We start from the raw sequence: 23,237 nt of genomic DNA, 5'->3' as shown, positions 1-23,237 counted from the left end.
ACAAAATTATTATCCCAGTTGTTTCATTGCAGTATTTTCCCCTTTTATCGGCCCCTATGATTTTTTTTTAATTATTTTTCTATCACCTTACTATTGCACTTTGTTATGACAGGTGCTATATTTTATTTATTATAGACATTCAGACATCAGTTCAGGGCAGTTACATTTATAGCCTCTTATCACACAAGGCAAGCATGTCTCGAAGATAGCATCATCACAGTATAACTACATCATATTGTAACGGATCGGGTATTCGTTACAAGGAACCGGAGACTTGAAGTTGGTACAGGCTTTTATTCACAGGCTTATTCAACAGCTCCTAGCCGCTAGCTTCGCTGCTAGTTCTCCATGCAACCACCCGGTCAGCTCGCTCGCATAGCCTGACTGCTTCCGCCCCGGCCGCTGGTCACATATATCCCCTTCCCCCTAGGAACACACCCACACATATCAGTTCCTAGGTAAGCACACGGAAACCCCACAATACGTGTAACACCGATTCGCTACATTTCCCCCACCCAACTTTAATGTCGCTTCCACGCGACATGCACAACCCACACACATATCCCCCTGTACCAAAACACACCCAACACAACATTTTTCCCATCACCACATCAAATTCTAATTCCCACAAACCCCACAACATTTCACTTAACATTTCCAACAACAGTCCCTTCTTATTACACCCACCATAATGTCTAGTTTTGCATTATGTACTCCGTAATGTCTAGTTTTCCATTAGGTACCCCCATAATGTCTAGTTTCCCATTAGGCACTCCGTAATGTTTAGTTTTCCATTATTTCCTTTCTTTTTCACACATTCCTTAATTTTCCATTTAAACCCCATTTCCATCCCCCCTTTTACAGCTTCTGTCCCACCTGAAGCACACTAGTCCCGCTCAACCCCTCTGTGCCCCGCAGCCCTCACACTCCCTGCAGTATCTCCGCACGTCCTCCTTTTGTTTTCCCCAGTAGTAAACTCTACGGATGCGGCTTAGTGTCTCTTCAGGCCCAAAGTGACTGGATCCAGGGTCCACGTGCACCGCCCTCAGTGCCAATTTCCGCAGGCAACTAGGTACAAGCCACTGGAACCCCGCGCTTCTGTGCCCCTTTTTCTTCAAAATCCCCTCCTCTAGACGCAGGTCCGAAAACATGTTCCACAGTCCCTTCGTGGCCCCGGAACACTTGTGAGTCTCCTCCACAGGGGGCCGGCGTCCGTTCGCCACCCACACGAGCACCGGACCGATGTCAGCGTCCTCCGCCTGCTTGCGTTTCCACTCATGCACGTCGACATTCCAGATGACCCTGTCGTCGTCGTCCAGCTCTTGCACTCGCTCGTCCTCCCGTCCCGCTCCCCCAGGGGGCGGCGTGTTCAGGACAGCAGGGCGAACACCACCGGCGTCGATCTCCACCTCGGCTCTCTGCAGTGCAACCGTGGGGGGTATGTAGCGGTTAGGCTGGGCCGGTTCCCCCGGCGGTAACCCCCCAGGCTCACCCGCAGACTCGAGTGTCGCTTCCCCGACTGTAACAGCATTGCAGGTGATGTCTCTCCCTTTATGACGGCCCTGCCCACTCTGCCTCACTGTAAGCTAGAGGGAAGCCTCTGTGATGGCAGAGTGCAGCAGGCCGTCAGCCTAATTGTGCTCACCTGAAGTGGGTGTGGCTTAGGGGACTATATAGGGAGCTCCCCTGGCTGCAGCTCAGGTCTCTCTGTCCTTCCTGCAAGCAGGACTGCCACCCGGCTCAAGGGCCTAACCTCCCTTTTTGTTAGGTTATGTTTTGCACCAGGTAATACAACATGCACCCACCATTCTCCATACATCCATACACTGCACACATTACTGATAACTGATATCCTCACATCCCACACGTCGTTATTTTTCTATGCTTTATTTACTTTAATACAATAAATATAATTACAAAACGTTACGTTCTTGTGTGGACTCCCTGTTTTTGCCATGCATCCCCTAGTGCATGACAAAATGGGGGCTCGTCCGTACATAATTGATTAATTAATTGGGTTGTTTAGTTAAAAAAAAAAAAAAAAAAAAAAAAAAAGTTTTTTTTTAGGTTGTCTTGGTTGGGAGTTTCACACTTGAGTTTGTTTGTTTGGTTTTGGTTAGGAGCTGGACGGAGAGAGCATTTGCCCGCAGCCCCAGAGTATAGATTTGCAACGGGAGGTAAGTGTTGGGGATGTGACTTGCAGGTGTTAGTTTAGAGTTTGTTAGTTGGAACAAATCCCTGAGCAGCCCTTACCGTTAGGGTATTGGTTGTTTGTTTGTTTCTTTAATTTACCCTTAGTGGAGTTTTTGTTTAGCGGCGGATCTTGGGGGTCACACTAGGTGGCTGGAGGGGAGGAATCCTCATGCCCGAGTGCCGAACGTAGGCTAAGTTAGGTAAGTTTATTTAGGAATGTTAGATAAGTTAGGGGGGGTTTGTTCCATTTTTTTTTTTTAAGTTATGCTGCACCTTGTAAGGCACAGCCCCAACACTTAGGGTTTTGTTGTTGTTTTTTTTGTTTGTTGTAAATTGCATACGCAAGAGAGGGAAAAAAAAAAAAATGACTTCAACTACAGATAAGTTTATTAGGTCCCCGGCAGTGGGGTTACTCGATCTTTGTTCGAAGGATCAGCTATTGGACATTGCTAAACATTATGACATCACAGTGACAGAAAAGCTCAAGGCAGCAATGAAGGCCAGTCTAATCAGTGGTTTGGTAGACAAGGGCATTTTGCAGCCTGTTGAAGATAAGAATGATGAGGTCAATTCAGAGGTTGATTTCAGATGGAAAAAAGAACTTTTGGTATTAAAACACAATCATTTGATGGAATTGGAAAAAATGAAACAACGAACTGAATTGGCCAAATTAGATTTGGAAAGCAAAAAGCTAGAGTTGATTGAACAGGGTAAATTATCAGCAGATGCATTGAATAATGGTAATACTGAAAGGGGAGGAGGTGTCAAATCTATGGACATTGGCAGTAGCCTGAGGCTCCTTCCCAGGTTCAATGAAAAGGATCCTGACACCTTCTTTCTCTTATTTGACAGAATTGCAGAGGCACAAAATTGGACAGATGCAGATTGCGCTATAATGGTGCAGTCGGTACTCACAGGGAAAGCACAAGAGGCATTTGCTGCGTTAACATCTATGGACTCTAGGAGTTATGCAAAAGTTAAAGAAGCAGTGTTAAAAATATACGAGATGGTGCCAGAGGCTTACAGGCAGAGGGCTCGGGGCTGGAGGAAACGTGACAAACAGTCACATGTGGAGTTTGTCAGAGAATTGAGTACACAGTTTTCGCGCTGGTGTTCATCATCTGAGGTTGAGAATTTTGAACAATTGTTTAACCTCATGGTCTTGGAGCAGTTTAAGAACACTCTACCGTCTAATGTTGCTACATACATCACTGAGCACAAAGTAAAAACGGCAACTGAGGCAGCAGTTTTGGCAGATGAGTACGTGTTAATTCACAAGAATAGTTACAGTGCTCATGCTACTGAGAATGTGTTCAATACATTTCCTCGTGTAAAAGGTGCTCCAGAGGTTTACAAAAATATGGCCGACAGCAGGGTGACACCAGGTACACATGACAAATCAGTGGGTGTATGTCATTATTGTAAATCTGCAGGACACTGGAAAAATGAGTGTCCGGTCCTCAAATCTAAGGACAGGTCCACCAGCTCACAGGTTAAACCAGTGGCACTGGCCAATTCACTCAGTCCAGTAGCTTTGCCTTTAGGACAGCAGAGTGCGCTCTTGAAGTCAAAAACTGCTGATGCATACTTGCCATTCATTTCTAATGGTTTTGTGTCTGTGATGGGAAGTGACAAACGAGTACCAGTGAAGGTGCTACGAGACTGTGGATCACTAGATTCCTTTGTACGAGAGTCAGTGTTGCCGTTTACAACTGAGACTGATACAGGGGAGAGCATTTTGATCCAGGGAATGGGCATGTTTGTGTTTCCTGTGCCAATCCATAAAATGTCCCTCACTTCAGAGTTGGTAAATGGAGAGGTTCACATGGGGGTGAGACCGGAGTTGCCGGTTGCAGGGGTGGACATCATCCTGGGTAACGACCTTTGTGGGGAACGAATTTGGTCTGACCAAGTACCAAATGTAATTACCAGGAAGTGGCCTGGAGATGTTCAGCAGGACAGTGTATCTGATGGGGCAGTGGTGTATCCAGCTTGCGCTGTTACACGTGCCATGGCCGCCTCACATGAGAATCAGAGTGTTGATCAGGGCGAGAGGTCTGGTCTGGTTGATTTGACTTTGCCTGAGCAGTTTAAATCTATGTCACATAGGGATTTGGCTGTAGAACAGAAAAATGATCCTAGCTTGCAAGAGCTGTTTGACAAAGCCATGTCGGTTGACAAAATGAACAATAGTGCACATGGGTATTTTGTGCAACAGGACTTGCTCTTTCGCAAGTGGGTTCCAACTGCAGAAGCTCTAGGTGGGGATCCAATTTTTCAGTTTGTGGTTTCTAATAAATTTCGGTCATTGGTGTTGCAAACATGTCATAATAATGTTGCTGGGCATCAGGGAGTAAGGAAAACTTACAACCGGGTGTTGCGGTATTGTTTTTGGCCCCGTTTGAAGCGTGACATTTCAGCCTACATCAAAAAGTGTCATACTTGTCAATTGACGAGTAAGCCCAACCAGTCAATTAAGCCAGCTCCACTGTGTCCAATCCCTGCAGTGGAGAAACCATTTGAACATCTCATTATCGACTGTGTTGGGCCGTTGCCTCGTTCCACGCAGGGCCATACATATTTGCTCACGGTTATGTGTCAAGTAACCCGATACCCCGCAGCTTATCCACTTCGAACCATAACCACTAAGTCTGTTGTGAAAGCTTTGACACAGTTCATGTCTGTTTTTGGGATCGCAAAGGTCATCCAGAGCGACCGTGGTTCAAATTTCACCTCCCGTATGTTTGCTGAAGTTCTCAAACAGCTTCAGGTTAAGCATAATATGGCTTCAGCCTATCATGCTCAGTCACAGGGGGCCTTGGAGCGGTTCCATCAAACCCTAAAGTCCATGTTGCGTTCTTACTGCACAGAATTGGGGAAAGATTGGGAGGAGGGATTACCGTGGCTGATGTTAGCATCTAGAGAGGTAGTCCAGGAAAGTACAGGTTTCAGCCCAAATGACCTGGTGTTTGGTCACAAGGTTCGTGGTCCTATGGCTATGTTGGAGGACAGCTGGAGAGTAGCTGAACCCCCTAAAAGTCTCCTTGACTATGTCAATGGTTTTAGACGCCGCTTGATTTTGGCAGTGGAAAGTGCAAAGGAGAATTTAGGACAGTCACAGAACAAAATGAAATCTCTTCATGACAGACGTGCAGAGCCTAGGCAGTTTAAAGCTGGAGATCAAGTTTTGCTCCTTAAGCCTATAATAACTTCTCCTTTCCAGGCCAAATTCAGTGGGCCTTACACGGTTGTGAGACAGGTGACAGAGCAGAACTACGTCATAGCTACTCCAGACAGTAGAAAGAAGACTAAAATGTGTCATGTTAATCTGCTAAAACCTTATTACTCAAAGGAGTCTGAGGGTAAAGCAGGGAATGGGGAAAGTGTTAATTCCTGTCTTTGTACAACCAGGGTAGATGGGTCTTCATCTGGGTTAGCTACTCCAGAAGAGGGTGAGACCCCGGCGGTCATTTTGCAGGGTCGGTTGAACAACACAGAATCCTTGAGTAGACTTGATTCTAATCTGGCCTATTTGGATGATGATAAACGCTCTGAGTTGGTGGCTCTTATTAACGGCTATCCTGCTTTGTTGCACGATGTGCCCACTCGTACCCATTTAATTGAACATGATGTGGAGGTGGATGAAACGGCAGTACCTATAAGGCAGCGTTTTTATAGGGTGTCTCCTGAAAAACAGAAACATTTGAACAAAGAGGTGGAGTACATGCTCGACAACCATATTGCTGAACCATGCAGCTCAAGCTGGGCATCACCTTGCCTACTGGTCGGTAAGCCTGACAAGACCTACAGAGTGTGTACAGACTATCGGAAGGTCAATAATGTAACTAAGCCAGATGCTTTTCCCCTTCCACGAATGGAAGACTGTATAGATGAAGTGGGATCAGCTAAGTATGTTAGTACATTTGACCTTTTAAAAGGATATTGGCAAGTCCCTCTGTCGAAGCGAGCACAGGAAGTTTGCGCTTTCATTACACCATCTGGTTTATACAAGTACACTGTTATGCCTTTTGGTCTGCGAAATGCGCCCGCAACTTTTCAGCGCCTCATGAATTTGGTGGTGGCTGGTTTGGAGGGATGTGCCGTATACCTTGATGACGTGGTAATCTACAGCGATACCTGGTCTGAGCACATGCAGTGTATTAAGGCTCTCTTGGAGAGGTTGGTCTGGGCACGGTTGACAATCAACTTGGCTAAATGTGAGTTTGCAAGGGCCACAGTAACTTATTTGGGCAAGGTGGTCGGGCAGGGCAGTGTACGCATGGTTCAGGATAAGGTCAAGGCAATGATTGAGTATCCTCCTCCAACTACAAAGAAAGAGTTGCTCCGGTTTATGGGCCTAGTAGGGTATTATAGGAGTTTCTGCAGAAACTTTTCGTCCGTGGCTGAGCCATTAACCAGGCTGTTCAAAAAGGATACCAAATTTATCTGGTCAACTAATTGTCAGTTGGCATTTCAAAATCTCAAGGCGCTGTTGTGTTCAGCTCCGGTTCTGGCTGCTCCCCATTTGGATAAGTTATTTTCGCTACAGGTCGATGCTTCAAATGTAGGATGCGGAGCTGCTCTTTTGCAAGCAGATGAGCAGGGTGTTGACAGAGTGGTTGCTTTCTTTTCAAAAAAGTTCAACACTTATCAGCTCAACTACTCAGTTATTGAGAAGGAGGCGCTAGGGCTAATATTAGCTCTGCAACACTTTGATGTGTATTTGGGTTCTGGTTTAACTCCACTGGTCGCTTACACAGACCACAATCCACTGACATTTTTGAAGTCTCTCCAAAATCCAAACCAGAGGTTAATGCGATGGGCATTATTCTTGCAGCCCTATAATATGGAGATTCGCCACATTAAAGGCTCGCAGAACGTGATGGCAGATGCACTGTCACGTATACATTAAGGTGTTATCCTGTTCACTTACATTTCCTGTTTTTGCTTGTTTTTCCCATTCTAGACTATCCTGTCTCCGGCTCTCTTAAATTGCTCCTGGTACCAAGGTTGCCGAGGCTGGGGGCAGGATGGTGGGGAAGCAGGTAGTATGGGTAGGTAGTGTACAGGTGCACAGACAAGTGTGGGTAAACGCAGACAGTAAAGTTTATTTTGTTTTGGTGAGCTGTAAACTGTTGTAAACCGTCCAGGGGCATGGTTATAAGGTATTAATTCAAAGATGACAAGTGGCTATTTGATTTGTTTAGGTTGGTCAAGTTGGGATAATATTTGTTTATTGGTTGCTAATTTGTTGTTTGTTTTTCTTTTAGATGATGTGGAACATCATTTTTATGGAGGGGGGTGTGACGGCCCTGCCCACTCTGCCTCACTGTAAGCTAGAGGGAAGCCTCTGTGATGGCAGAGTGCAGCAGGCCGTCAGCCTAATTGTGCTCACCTGAGGTGGGTGTGGCTTAGGGGACTATATAGGGCGCTCCCCTGGCTGCAGCTCAGGTCTCTCTGTCCTTCCTGCAAGCAGGACTGCCACCCGGCTCAAGGGCCTAACCTCCCTTTTTGTTAGGTTATGTTTTGCACCAGGTAATACAACATGCACCCACCATTCTCCATACATCCATACACTGCACACATTACTGATAACTGATATCCTCACATCCCACACGTCGTTATTTTTCTATGCTTTATTTACTTTAATACAATAAATATAATTACAAAACGTTACGTTCTTGTGTGGACTCCCTGTTTTTGCCATGCATCCCCTAGTGCATGACACCCTTCCTTCTGGCTGTTCAACACAATCCCCATTATCCTGATTGTCTCGTCACTGATGGTGATCTCCGCCACTACTGGCTGGTATGCAGAGCAGCTAGCCTGGGCCGGCTCAAACGTCACTCTCCTGCCCAGAACAACCGGCTCTGCACTGCCCCGTTGCTCCGCTGCTTGTAGCTCAGGCTGCTCCACTGCTCCGCTACTCCGCTGCTCCTCTGCCTGTTGCTCCGGTTGCTCCCCCGGCTGTGTGTCTCTTCCAGCGTTCGCACTCTTAGTGCAGTCTCTAGCTAAATGTTCAGGCGACCGGCACGTCCAACAAAGTCTCACCTGTCCGCCGCCTGCACGTCTCTCCTCTCCCGCTGTCTTCCAGTCCCCGACAGCTTCTCGACACTCTCTGGCTAGATGTCCGATCGCGCCACATGCCCAGCAGGCTCCCTGCTGTCCATGTCGTTGTCCCGCATACCCGGTCCGTCTCCCGGGGCCGCTTCGGCACCACCTCGCCACGTGGCCCGGCTCTCCGCAGGTCCAACACAGTCTCTTCCGTGGCTCCTCCGGCCGCTCTCCCCGCTGCATTACCTCCGGGCTCATCAAATCCACCCGCTGCATGACTTCCCGCAGCGCCCGCATCACCTCTACTGCCCAGGCAGGAGTCTCTTCCACCAGCCGTCTGACTTCTTTCAACACACGGGCTTCCATGCCCGCCAGCATCGAGCTGATCCCTGTCGTCAGCTCCTCTTTTCTCCCGTTCACCGATGGCCATTCTTCCTCGCGCACCATCACACGTGGTCTTAGCAGCTAGCAGTTAGCACCCCTGGTAGCTAACTTGCTAGCGCTAGGTCTGGAGCCCAAAAGCCGCACCGCACACAGTCTCTTTTGCCGTTCCTCCTCTCACCTTCTCCCCTCTCTGCCGTCGCAGAGGGTTATCGATCCCACTCCTAGACACCAATGTAACAGATCGGGTATTCGTTACAAGGAACCGGAGACTTGAAGTTGGTACAGGCTTTTATTCACAGGCTTATTCAACAGCTCCTAGCCGCTAGCTTCGCTGCTAGTTCTCCATGCAACCACCCGGTCAGCTCGCTCGCATAGCCTGACTGCTTCCGCCCCGGCCGCTGGTCACATATATCCCCTTCCCCCTAGGAACACACCCACACATATCAGTTCCTAGGTAAGCACACGGAAACCCCACAATACGTGTAACACCGATTCGCTACAATATCATATCATCATTGGTGGTTCAATCCCTACCTCCTCCAGTCTGCATGTCGAAGTGTCCTGACAAGATACTGACCCCCAAATTGCTCCCGATGGCTGTGGCAGCAATGTCACTGTTTAGCCACTGTAGTCGCAATCAGTGTAGGAAATTATAGAAATGTTTTAGGGGCAACTTTTGCCCCCACTGTCTAAAAACTGGGGGCATTTACAAAATTTTGGGGGCACTTTAAAAAATAGTAATTAGTGCATAAAGTTGAACAACAGCACTGTTTGTGTGTTTGTGTGTGTGTGTGTGTGTGTGTGTGTGTGTGTGTGTGTGTGTGTGTGTGTGTGTGTGTGTGTGTGTGTGTGTGTGTTCTTCATTGTCATTTTCTGGCAACCAGCTTGCAGGTGCTGTGTTAGAGATGGAAATTAAATGAATTGAATGAAAATAAAATAATCAAAATATTGGGGCAATTTCTGCCCCTGGACAATGGTTTTTAGGGGCATTCAGAGATTTCTTGGGGGCATTTTTGCCCTTTCCCCTTCCTAAACTCCTACACTGGTCACACTCTTTTTGCATAAGTGCCATCAGTCGCTCAGCCTTGACCTTGTAGCGGAGGACGAGTAAGGTTCCCAGTCGAAAGATGAGGAAGAAAATTCCCAGGACAATGAAATCCATGTAGAGCTTGGCATCTTCCATACTGAAATGCTGGAGAACCTTCTTAGGGTCTTGGATAAAATAACACCTGGAATCCGGACACTCCAGCTCTGAACGGTTCATCCCATAGGTGGACAGGACCACCCCTTCAAAGCTGTACCTGAGATAAGACACATACCTAAGGTACTTGGGGATGGTGTCAATGGGGTAAAAGAATCCAGAGAAGAGGAGCACTGGGACAGATGTGATAGGTCCAAGAAATGTAGCAACCTGTAGCGAGGCGGAAGCAGCCCCAACTAGTAAGCCTAGGGACTGGGCTACCAGGGCAGTAGAGATGGACAGGGTTAGGAAGAGCAGGTAGCGACTGGTCTCAGCAGGCTGCCCTGTCATGAAGTACACTATGGTGCAGTACAAGCTGGGGCAAATCACCTGGAATGGAATATCGGCCATGGTCTTGGCCAGGTAGTAGGCCTTCAGGCTGTACCAGTAGTTCAGATGTTCCCTCAGGAACACAGATATTTCCAGAGGAAAGGTTAAGACGGTAGGCATGAGCGCTCCAAACATGAGGAAGACCATGGTTAAGAAGAGGAATCCTGTGTTGTTCAAGGCATTCTTTGCATCATTGCCAATGCCCAGGTACAGGTAGCCTATTAACACGCCTATGGAGATGTGGGACATCAGTCTGAGGTACAAACGGTCTCGACATATAGTTATGAATGATCTCTTGAAGAGGATGCAGAATTGTGTCAGTGTGCTTGTGGCAAAAGTATGTCTCTCTATGTGTCTGGAGTCCTGAGGGCGCTTTGTTGCACAGACAGATTGGCCTTTCTCATCACACTTCTTCTTCTTCTCCTCTACATCACACAGTCCACGTTGCACTGCATTGACCAACACAGGGTTCAAGTCTCCATACTCTCCCGATGCCACCTCAATGATGAAGTCTGCAGGGTTGTGGTAGGTAGGACAGGACAGGCCCAGAGTTTTCAAGTAGGGGATGAGGTAAGGGACTGTGCCTTTGTAGATACACTGACCCTGGCTCAGAATGTAGAGCTGGTCAAACATCTCAAAGAGCTTGGCACTGGGTTGGTGGATGGTGCAGATGATGGTTCGTCCCCCCAGTGCCAGAGAACGCATCATGGAGACGATCTGGTAGGACGACGCACTGTCCAAACCACTGGTGGGCTCGTCAAAGAACATGATTGGAGGGGTGTTGACCAGTTCGAGGGCGATGGCCAGACGTTTACACTGACCACCTGACAGATAGCTGGTACGAGTGTGAGCGCTTTCATGGAGCCCTAGGGCAGTCAGGATCTCATTCACCAGTTCTTTCTTCATGTCCATCTTTTCATTCATCTTCAAGTTGGCAGAAACCATCATGGCCTCCTGCACGCTGAGGTGTGGCAGCAACATGTGATCCTGCATTATGTAGCAGGACATTTTCCTGAAGGACCTCAGCTCCCTGGGCTTCCCATTCACCAGGATCTGACCCTTTATCCCTGTTTCCCTGTAGCCAGCCAGAATGTTCATTAGGCTGGACTTCCCAGACCCTGAGGACCCCATCATTCCTATCAGGTCGCCGCTGGAGAACCTCCCAGACAGGCACTTGAGTAAGTCTTTGTAACTTCTGTCCCTCCAGCAGGGCCCTTCCTGGATGGTGTAGGAGAGGTCGGTAAACTCCAGGTCCACGGCAGAGCGTTTGGGCAGGTGGGAAAATCGATGTGCTCCAGTGCTCTGGTTCGCCACCTTCTTCAGGCGGGTCAGCATGAACGCCTCCTGCGGCTGAGGTGGTGCGTGAGGCTGGCCACCGCTGTTACACATTATGGCCTCCTCCATGGGGACACTCACAGTCTCTGGCTTCACCGTCTTATCTGTCATAGCAAAACTCTTGATTCACAGCTCTGTCGGGTCAGAAGTTCCTTCTCCTCTGAGGTGTAATGGCAACAGAACAGTCTGAAAAGATTGCTGATATATATCTTGCACTTATGACATCACTTATGACATCATTGATGACCTCACAGTTGCAGCGACATCATCGATGACCTCACAGCTGCAGCGACATCATTGATGACCTTATAATCGCAGTGACATCATCGATGACATCACAGCTAAGTGACATCACCGATGACATCAGCTCCTTAGGTCGCCGGCCCGTGGGTGTTCCGATGTGTGGTCTCATCAGTTTCTTTGGGAGGGCCTTCTTCACTGTCTATCTGTTTGACATCATTGTCTAATACATACAATACTGTAGCTCTAATACTAGACCCTTTTCACAGTTTTGAGGAGGAAAAGCAAAAGCAGGTCACCAATACCATTAATGATGGTTCCATTCCATTTGTGTTCTAGTGTCAGGTCCCTCATTAATGATATTGGTTACACCTGTTTTACTTCCTGCTTTACCACCTCAAAACGTGCTGTAAAAAGGCCATAATAGCTGACCTAGAGATCCAGTCTAAACCATGTACAATGACCACTGTAACACCACATAATACTTTACTACACATTTGAGAGACCTCTGTCTTCGCAGCACGGACACCTGTCTGCTCACATAGTCCCGCACATTTTACCCTCTGTTTTGCGGGAACCATTCTATATTTTCTCGCACCTGCATTTTTTTGTTGGTGAGGGGGGCTTTGCCTATAAATAGCTTTGCCTGTGTGGCTCTGCATCACAGTTGATCAAGATGGCGAAAATATTCTCTGCTCAGAGCGCCTTAGAGATCATTTTTTAAGAGAGAGAAGCTTTTTTCCTTTTTATCATAAAAAACGGATAGCACGTTTATAAATGTGATCTAACAGAGGTAAATGATCATTATTAACCATATATGTTGTCTTCATTGCTTGTAATTGGGATAAATTAAATATCTCGTAAGTATCTTTATATAAATTGTTATGGCAAAACCCAATAATGAAACCCAATAATGTGGCGGGTCCACCAGACCAGCAAACAGTGGCTGAGTAACAAAAACATGAACACCACACATTAATAGGCTACATCGTGTTGAGCATCACTGCCGTGGTTTATTTTTTCAGATGACTACTCTTTCGTTTTTCTCATTCGTGGTCTCAAACAACCCCCTGTGAATTCCACTGCGGGCTTCAAATTCTGGGGAATTTGGGGGCTGTTTCTGAGACTCGGCATGCAAGGCAGCGTGTATCAAAGTTGACGCTGCGCTGCACGGAGACATTAATTAACCCCAAAGCTTGCATTTCGGGTCGTTCCATTTGAGTGACCGCTCATAGAAACATGGTTGGTGCAGGGAATTTACGGCAATATCGAGATGATAGGCTATAGCTGCTATCAATTCTTTTTAATCTCAATAAACAGAGATCTAATATGTGACTGGAATTTACGTACGTTCCTGGCCCACAGAGGCTTGAAGTGCTCCGTCAGGCAGATCTTGCCTCCGTGCAATGTCGCAATGTCTATGCCTATGTGCCATCAGTCGCTCAGCCTTGACCTTGTAGCGGAGGACGAGTAAGATTCCCAGTTGAAAGATGAGGAGGAAAATGCCCAGGACAATGAAATCCATGTAGAGCTTGATATCTTCCATATTGAATGACTGGAGAACCTGCTCAGGCTGTTGGCACATGGTACCCGGCACACTGCTTCTTCTCCTCCTCTACACCACACAGTCCACGTTGCACTGCCTCAAACAACACAGGGTTCAAGTCTCCATACTCTCCCGATGCCACCACAATGATGAAGTCTGCAGCGTTGTGGTAGGTAGGACAGACAAACTTGTTGGAGAGAATGTGTTTGGATTGTTAGGTGTGGCATGGCCTGCTGATGACTTTGCTGCTTCAGCCTCAGCCCTCCTCAGCTCATACTCAGCCATCTTCTCCTTCTCCATCAGTCTCTTTAACTTAACCCCAAGTCTTTCTTCTTTTGGCCGCATTATGGTATTCATAATTCCGAGGACTCATGGCGAAGGTGTTGACAGGCATATGCACATAAATGGGCAAAGAGAATGCGCTCTGCATACAAAATAGCTGCCAACAACAGTGAGAAGTCCTCATTAAAAGGCAAGAAACAGTAGGACAGAGGTGTCAGGGGCTTTGCTCTTCAGCCAGGTGACCGACCGTGTGCTGGTAAGAAATCTGTCGGAGAGGTACAGGGAAGTTGCGTGCTTACTGGGAGCAAGTAGTAGCCTACACAGGGTTGTGGAGAGAGTTGGAGATGGGCCAGTTTACAAGGTGCAGTCCAAAAACGAAACTGCGTGTGCTCCACAGAACCTTACTCATGCCAGTGAATGAACTGCCCCTGGAAGAGGCCCTTCCCACAGAACACTGGATAAGAGAGCCAAAGTCTGGAAAACAGAAACATACAGTTCCAGACATCAATGATCCATCTACAGACAGTTCTGAGGAAGAGGAGTTTACATACGACCATAACTTCCAGATCTCATGCTACAGAATGGTGACGAGATCTCAACAACCAGAACACAGCCGAAAGCTGCAGAATCCTCTGTCCCAGCCACGGCTCCTGGTCCTCAGCCACGCCTCCTGGTCCTCAGCCAATGAATCGTCAGAATGGAAGCTGAGAACGCTCAAGCTGAGAACGCTCAAGACGAGCGAGAGACTCAGAACGAAGTTCCAGAAGAGGAGGAAAACCGAGGGAGGGAGTCTATTTTTAACCCTCTCTCCCGCTGTGATTGGTAATTTCTCCTGATATCATAGTGTTATGACCCGGGGTCATATGTTTGGTTGTCATATGTTAACACCAATCCTTTCCTCCTCAGTGTCAGTGTGTATTGCAGTGTGCTTCAGTGTGTGATTGAGAAATGAGATGCAGGTGGTGTTCACCCTGATTGGCCTGGTCAGGTGATGGGGCTGCTGATGACTGATTGGTTGGTGGAGATCATTTAAGCCAGCTGATGCCATCCTTCAGCCCCTTGCTCTCTCACTTCCAACAATGGAGGCCACAATGCTGAACCTTGTGCTTTGTAGTTTTTAACTTGTGTGTAATTGAGAGATTGTGAAATTGTAACTTGTGCACTGTTAGTATTTATCTACCCACAAGTAGCAGTATGTAGGAGAGAGAAGCCCAGTTTGTTTTCATAACCTTTTCTCCTGTTTCTTTGTTTAGGAGTTAGGTAAGTGTTTTGTCTTTTGGTTTAACCCATCCACCATCCTTTTCTTTTGATAGGTTTAGGGTTGGGGTTTTGTTTGTGTTGGCATTCTCTCTGAAGTGAAAATAAACTGCTGCTTGTGAACTTTGGATCTTGGTTCTGGCTGTCCATTCTTGGGAGTGGGAAGAGTGGGGGCACTTTTGTGTTGCGGGCCGGTTCCCCTAGGCCGGTTCGTAACATAATTTGATGCATTGGCCGGGTTGTGTTTGGTTTATGTTGTGATCCAAACCCCTAGACCGGGTCATAACAATAGTGATACAAATCAAATGGCTGTAGCGGCTGTCTTTTATTGACTTTTTGGGGGTTGTTTTGTTTTCCTTTGAGGACATTGAGGGCCGGATTGAGATGGTGCAGGGGCCGGGGCCGGCCTCAGGTCCAGCTGGTTTCCTTGTTTTCGGCTTCCTAATACGCCTTTTCACCTCTCTCTCTGTGGAAGCGACAATATAACTCGTTTGGCTGCTGGCCAGGTGAGGATCATCCATTGATGGGAGAGCAGACGGCTTGTATTTTGTGATCTCTTTTATCCCTCTCCAGGCAGAGGCTGAATCATTGTCCAAGACTTGTTGATGGGAGTCGTGAGTACAGACGTTTAGCAGCTATGTGCCCTCCGTGGGCATATTTTTTCTTATTCTTTTATTCTTTTGCACCAGATTCATTCCAGAACCCTGAAAAGTGTTTTGGAAAAATTTGGAAGCGATCGACACAATCTCGGCACAACTCTGTACAGACAGACAAACATACAGCTCTCCAATTATGGTAGTAAGAAAGATACGATTAGGCTGATAGGGTGATGTCACTCGAGCAATTGTGATGTCATCAGTGAGTGATGTCACTCAAGCAATTGTGATGTCATCAGTGATGTCTCAAGGGACATCATCAATGACATCATTGGTGACATCATCAGTGGGAAGCAGGGAAGGGATGCTAATGTTACAATGGCTCTGTGAGTATGAAGGCCTAAAAATGTAAAATATCACTGTAGTGCCCCCCGTGGGCGGATTTATTATTATTAATTCCCCCCTTCCCAACAGATTCATTCCAGACCCCTGAAAAGTGTTTTGGCCAATTTCAGAGGTGATCGGAGCAACGGTGTGCCGCCCCTGGCTGGACAAACAGACAGAGAAACACACAGCTCTCCAATTATAGTAGATTAAAGTCAAAGTCTGAGACTGGGCCTCCCCTCAGACAAGGCTTAAAAATGCGACCCCCCCGCCCTCCATCTCATAGATGCTCAGGTCAATAATTGAGCCAAGATAGCCTGATATTGCTGTTTGACATATCAGACTACACTAAATACATAAAAAAGGTCTGTCTGAATGCATTTATTAGGTTCTGACTCTGGGAAAGTGGGAAAAACTGTCAAATTCTTTAAAAAGTAATGTATCTCCGAACTATCTCCTTACCCAAATCACATACATTTAGGCTATTCTATGTGATCTTTTGATAACTAATGTCATCACTTCCATTCACTGAGCCTCCCCTGAAACTGTTTGGAGCCCATCATTTCCTCTATCTTCATTGCTTTCCTGAATTGTCAGAAAAACGGAAAAGAAAGGGTTTTATTGCACAGGCAAGTATAGAAATAAAGCAGCAGGCGCAATCAGCACCATGGACAGCGATGAAAACTTCTCCTTGTATTGAGGTGCAGTACTATCCAGTACATATGCCGCAGCCATCAGCGCAAGTTTCATCTAGGGACCCAGGGACTGAAGATGAAATTTAGCTTAATTTGTGTTAATTGACTGTATCTCCTAATAGTGAGTGAGTGAGACATGCAGGCAGTGAGTGAGAAAAAGAGCAAGTATTGATGGTTAAGACTGAATAATGACATCACAACAGTCTAATCCTAATGTTAATATCCCCGTACATCTAGCTTCAAATGGCCTGCGTGTTTGCCCCAAAATAAAAAAAAACATAAAACATATGGCATGTTTTACATAAGCTATGCCCAGTGAGTGTGTACATTTTGAAATAACAACAACAAATACAACAACAACAACAACAACAACAACAACAACAACAACAATAATATATTTTATTTGACATGCACTCATTTAAAATAAATGTTAAAGTGCTACAGAGTTAAAACAAAAAAACAAAAACGGGAGCATATAAAATGTATGTTCATATTTTTGCACTCTCATCAGGATCCTAACAGTGCTGTTCTGGATGTATTGGAGCTTCTGGAGGCTCTTGCTAGGAATCCCAATGAGAAGTGCATTGCAGTAGTCCAGCCTTGAGGAAACAAAGGCATGGACAAGTTTCTCAGCATCTGGCAAGCGTGTGTGATGGAGTTTGCAAATGGTCTTGTAGGAGGAGGTCTTGCACAGATGTTGGATGTGGTGTGTCAAAGGTCAGGTGAGGGGTCTAACCTAGCCCAGGTTGGTGACTAGTGGGGAGAGGGGAATGTCTTGGCCAGAAAATGTGATTATGGGAGATGACTGGACCAAACTCAGTTTTGGAAAAGAAAGCATTGTATGCATCTGCCAGTGGGCCATCATGATAAGAGTAGGCATAATAATGTGTTAATTGCAATATACTGGAAAGATGATGTTCTCTGAAATTAGGTGGAAAAATTTGTGCATAGCCGATTTCGGCCTCGGCAGCAAAAATAAAAATCACGCACACGCACACGCGCACGCGCACGCGCACGCGCACACACACACACACACACACACACACACACACACACACACACACACACATATATTATATATATATATATATATACTGTATATATATATACAGTCAGTCACAGCTAGTAGCTAGCGACTAAGTACTTGCGCATGCGCGTTGCTGCAGGAACTCAATTCATTATTTTATAGTAGGCTATTGCACTAAACTATTAACCATAGTTGTGTCCTGGAAGCTTTTTGCTGGCACCACATAGCCTATATAGTCCCATATTTATGATATTTCATGTGACATAAAATGCGTTGAAGATTTCAACTCTCAGTTACACAATAAAATGGACAAATGCCAATTCACACACTATCAATATTGTCTCTATTCCAAGCTACAACAAATGTTTTAACAATATGATTAACCAAATTGTGTTTTTTTACACGTTGACGTTGTAACCGCATTTTAGCCGGTTGAAAAGAGGGTGAAATTAGGTCTTAGATGTTCAAACCCAATATCACCCAGATTTAAACTAAAAATCAACGTTGAAAAAACGTTTTGTGCTCGCTGGGCTTTATTAAAAAAAGAAATAAATGACTAATTTAACTTTACCACTATTCCTTCAGATGTTGTTGTCATAGATTGTGTTGCATAGTTGATTGCTCTATTGCTGACAAGAATGTGTTATTGTAAGTCGCTTTGGATAAAAGCGTCTGCCAAAATTGACGTAATGTAATGTAATGTAATGTAATGTAATGAAATCCGGAGTGTGTGAGCCGTAGAAGAGTTATACCAGACATCTTTTCTGGTGAGTGCATTTTACTGTTCGTCTTTTTGGGTGAATTCGTTGAATCCGACCCATGTAAACTTAAAAGCAATCCGACATGGACACTTCTCATTCTGATTCGGAATTCAATGTCTTTTTTTCCTTTTTTCTTATCACTCTTACAAAATTATTATCCCAGTTGTTTCATTGCAGTATTTTCCCCTTTTATCGGCCCCAATGATTTTTTTTTAATTATTTTTCTATCACCTTACTATTGCACTTTGTTATGACAGGTGCTATATTTTATTTATTATAGACATTCAGACATCAGTTCAGGTCAGTTGCATTTATAGCCTCTTATCACACAAGGCAAGCATGTCTCGAAGATAGCATCATCACAGTATAACTACATCATATCATATCATCATTGGTGGTTCAATCCCTACCTCCTCCAGTCTGCATGTCGAAGTGTCCTGACAAGATACTGACCCCCAAAATGCTCCCGATGGCTGTGGCAGCAATGTCACTGTTTAGCCACTGTAGTCGCAATCAGTGTAGGAAATTATAGAAATGTTTTAGGGGCAACTTTTGCCCCCACTGTCTAAAAACTGGGGGCATTTACAAAATTTTGGGGGCACTTTAAAAAATAGTAATTAGTGCATAAAGTTGAACAACAGCGCTGTTTGTGTTTGTGTGTGTGTGTGTGTGTGTGTGTGTGTGTGTGTGTGTGTGTTCTTCATCGTCATTTTCTGGCAACCAGCTTGCAGGTGCTGTGTTAGAGATGGAAATTAAATGAATTGAATGAAAATAAAATAATCAAAATATTGGGGCAATTTCTGCCCCTGGACAATGGTTTTTAGGGGCATTCAGAGATTTCTTGGGGGCATTTTTGCCCTTTCCCCTTCCTAAACTCCTACACTGGTCACACTCTTTTTGCATAAGTGCCATCAGTCGCTCAGCCTTGACCTTGTAGCGGAGGACGAGTAAGGTTCCCAGTCGAAAGATGAGGAAGAAAATTCCCAGGAAAATGAAATCCATGTAGAGCTGGGCATCTTCCATACTGAAACGCTGGAGAACCTCCTTAGGTTGTTGGAACATACACTTGGGATCCGGACACTCCAGCTCTGAACGGTTCATCCCATAGGTGGACAGGACCACCCCTTCAAAGCCGTACCTGATATAAGACACATAAGAGCACCACTTAAGGTACGTGGGGATGGTGTCAAAGGTGACAAAGAATCCAGAGAAGAGGAGCACTGGGACAGATGTGATAGGTCCAAGAAATGTAGCAACCTGTAGCGAGGCGGCAGCAGCCCCAATTAGTAGGCCTAGGGACTGGGCTACCAGGGCAGTAGAGATGGACAGGGTTAGGAAGAGCAGGTAGCGACTGGTCTCAGCAGGCTGCCCTGTCATGAAGTACACTATGGTGCAGTACAAGCTGGGGCAAATCACCTGGAATGGAATATCGGCCATGGTCTTGGCCAGGTAGTAGGCCTTCAGGCTGTACCAGTAGTTCAGATGTTCCCTCAGGAACACAGATATTTCCAGAGGAAAGGTTAAGACGGTAGGCATGAGCGCTCCAAACATGAGGAAGACCATGGTGAAGAAGAGGAATCCTGTGTTGTTCAAGACATTGCTTGCATCATTGCCAATGCCCAGGTACAGGAAGCCTATTAACACGCCTATGGAGATGTGGGACATCAGTCTGAGGTGGGTCAACAAACGGTCTCGACATATAGTTATGAATGTTCTCTTGAAGAGGATGCAGAATTGTGTCAGTGTGCTTGTGGCAAAAGTATGTCTCTCTATGTGTCTGGAGTCCTGAGGGCGCTTTGTTGCACAGACAGATTGGCCTTTCTCATCACACTTCTTCTTCTCTACATCACACAGTCCACGTTGCACTGCATCGAACAACACAGGGTTCAAGTCTCCATACTCTCCCGATGCCACCTCAATGATGAAGTCTGCAGGGTTGTGGTAGGTAGGACAGGACAGGCCCAGAGTTTTCAAGTAGGGGATGAGGTAAGGGACTGTGCCTTTGTAGATACACTTTCCCTGGCTCAGAATGTAGAGCTGGTCAAACATCTCAAAGAGCTTGGCACTGGGTTGGTGGATGGTGCAGATGATGGTTCGTCCCCCCAGTGCCAGAGAACGCATCATGGAGACGACCTGGTAGGACGACGCACTGTCCAAACCACTGGTGGGCTCATCAAAGAACATGACTGGAGGATTGTTGACCAGTTCGAGGGCGATGGCCAGACGTTTACACTGACCACCTGACAGATAGCTGGTACGAGTGTGAGCGCTTTCATGGAGCCCTAGGGCAGTCAGGATATCTTTCACCAGTTCTTTCTTCATGTCCATCTTTTCATTCATCTTCAAGTTGGCAGAAACCATCATGGCCTCCTGCACGCTGAGGTGTGACAGCAACATGTCATCCTGCATTATGTAGCAGGACATTTTCCTGAAGGACCTCAGCTCCCTGGGCTTCCCATTCACCAGGATCTGACCCTTTATCCCTGTTTCCCTGTAGCCAGCCAGAATGTTCATTAGGCTGGACTTCCCAGACCCTGAGGGCCCCATGATTCCTATCAGGTCGCCGCTGGAGAACCTCCCAGACAGGCACTTGAGTAAGTCTTTGTAACTTCTGTCCCTCCAGCAGGGCCCTTCCTGGATGGTGTAGGAGAGGTCGGTAAACTCCAGGTCCACGGCAGAGCGTTTGGGCAGGTGGGAAAATCGATGTGCTCCAGTGCTCTGGTTCGCCACCTTCTTCAGGCGGGTCAACATGAACGCCTCCTGAGGTGGTGCGTGAGACTGGCCACCGCTGTTACACATTATGGCCTCCTCCATGGGGACACTCACAGTCTCTGTCTTATCTGTCATAGCAAAACTCTTGATTCACAGCTCTGTTGGGTCAGAAGTTCCTTCTCCGCTGCGGTGTAATGGCAACAGAACAGTCTGAAAAGATTGCTGATATATATCTTGCACTTATGACATCACTTATGACATCACTTATGACATCATTGATGACCTCACAGTTGCAGCGACATCATCGATGACCTCACAGCTGCAGCGACATCATTGATGACCTTATAATCGCAGTGACATCATCGATGACATCACAGCTAAGTGACATCACCGATGACATCAGCTCCTTAGGTCGCCGGCCCGTGGGTGTTCCGATGTGTGGTCTCATCAGTTTCTTTGAGAGGGCCTTCTTCACTCTCTATATGTCTGTTTGACATCATTGTCTAATACAGTGGTTCTCAACTGGTGTAGCCTCAGGACCCACTATTTTCCTTGTCATGAAGTCGCGACCCAAATTTCAGATTTTTTTTTAAACCACTCAAATTTATTGCACAAAAAATAGCGCATTAATTTAATACACAATGCCTTCATGCACTGTTATAAACCTCAAATGAACAAAAAAGTGCAACAGAAGTGCAACTAGGGTTAAAAACCAATTGAAATAAGGCAGACTTGAATTACAGGCCTATATGTTTTTAAATTTAAACAAGTCAAACTGGTCATGCTCAGAAAGTCTTATTTGAATTGTATGAAATATGAAATAAAAGGCAGACTTATCTTGAATTACATGCCTATATGTTTTTAAACAAGTTAATAATAATAATAAAACAAGTTAACCTGGTCATGCTAATCCAGTTTCAATAGTCTGAATTTAACTAATATGAAATAAAAAGGCAGACTTTTCTTGAATCACAGGCAGGCTATATGCTTTATAGTTAAACTGGTCATAACTTTTAATTAAACTGGGGCCATGCTAATCCAGTTTCAATCATCTGAATTGAACTAAAATTAAATATCAAATGAAAAGGCAGACTTCTCTTGAATTACAGGCAGAGCATATGCTTCAGCTTGTTAAACAAGTAAAACTGGTCAGGCTAATCCAGTTTCAATAATCTGAATTTAACTCAAATGAAATAAAAAACGGCCCCGCGGGTCGCGACCCACCAGTTGAGAAACGCTGGTCTAATACATACAATAGCTCTAATAATAGACTCTTTTCACAGTTTTGAGGTGGTAAAGCAGGACGCAAAGCAGGTCACCAATACCATTAATGATGGTTCCATTCCATTTGTGTTCTAGTGTCAGGTCCCTCATGATATTGGTTACACCTGTTTTACTTCCTGCTTTACCACCTCAAAATGTGCTGTAAAAAGGCCATAATAGCTGACCTAGAGATCCAGTCTAAACCATGTACAATGACCACTGTAACACCACATAATACTTTACTACACATTTGAGAGACCTCTGTCTTCGCAGCACGGACACCTGTCTGCTCCCATAGTCCCGCACATTTTACCCTCTGTTTTGCGGGAACCATTCTATATTTTCTCGCACCTGCATTTTTTTGTTGGTGAGGGGGGCTTTGCCTATAAATTGCTTTGCCTGTGTGGCTCTGCATCACAGTTGATCAAGATGGCGAAAATATTCTCTGCTCAGACAGAGCGCCTTAGAGATCATTTTTGAAGAGAGAGAAGCTTTTTTCCTTTTTATCATAAAAAACGGATAGCACGTTTATAAATGTGATCTAACAGAGGTAAATGATCATTATTAACCATATATGTTGTCTTCATTGCTTGTAATTGGGATAAATTAGATATCTCGTAAGTATCTTTACATAAATTGTTATGGCAAAACCCAATAATGAAACCCAATGATGTGGCGGGTCCACCAGACCAGCAAACAGTGGCTGAGTAACAAAAACATGAACACCACACATTAATAGGCTACATCGTGTTGAGCATCACTGCCGTGGTTTATTTTTTCCGCTGACTACTCTTTCGTTTTTCTCATTCGTGGTCTCAAACAACCCCCTGTGAATTCCACTGCGGGCTTCAAATTCTGGGGAATTTGGGGGCTGTTTCTGAGACTCGGCATGCAAGGCAGCGTGTATCAAAGTTGACGCTGCGCTGCACGGAGACATT

At 45.8% G+C, this 23,237-nt stretch overlaps 2 pseudogenes across 2 annotated transcripts; both read right to left on the bottom strand.

Moving 5' to 3' along the window:
- Positions 1 to 896: 896 nt before the first annotated feature.
- On the bottom strand, positions 897 to 11,647 carry LOC310779598 (ATP-binding cassette sub-family G member 4 pseudogene; annotated as a pseudogene). The gene is made up of 3 exons: positions 9,673 to 11,647; positions 3,218 to 3,234; positions 897 to 1,337 (listed from the first exon to the last, which is right to left on the bottom strand). The product of its transcript is annotated as an ATP-binding cassette sub-family G member 4 pseudogene (transcript).
- A 1,697-nt stretch (positions 11,648 to 13,344) lies between these two features.
- On the bottom strand, positions 13,345 to 21,171 carry LOC310779597 (ATP-binding cassette sub-family G member 4 pseudogene; annotated as a pseudogene). The gene is made up of 3 exons: positions 19,217 to 21,171; positions 17,039 to 17,135; positions 13,345 to 13,509 (listed from the first exon to the last, which is right to left on the bottom strand). The product of its transcript is annotated as an ATP-binding cassette sub-family G member 4 pseudogene (transcript).
- Positions 21,172 to 23,237: the final 2,066 nt, after the last annotated feature.

Source organism: Poromitra crassiceps, assembly GCF_964638095.1.
Source record: "Poromitra crassiceps genome assembly, chromosome: 7".
NCBI classification, from domain to species: domain Eukaryota; kingdom Metazoa; phylum Chordata; class Actinopteri; order Beryciformes; family Melamphaidae; genus Poromitra; species Poromitra crassiceps.
This window is presented reverse-complemented; position numbering and strand designations above follow the sequence as displayed.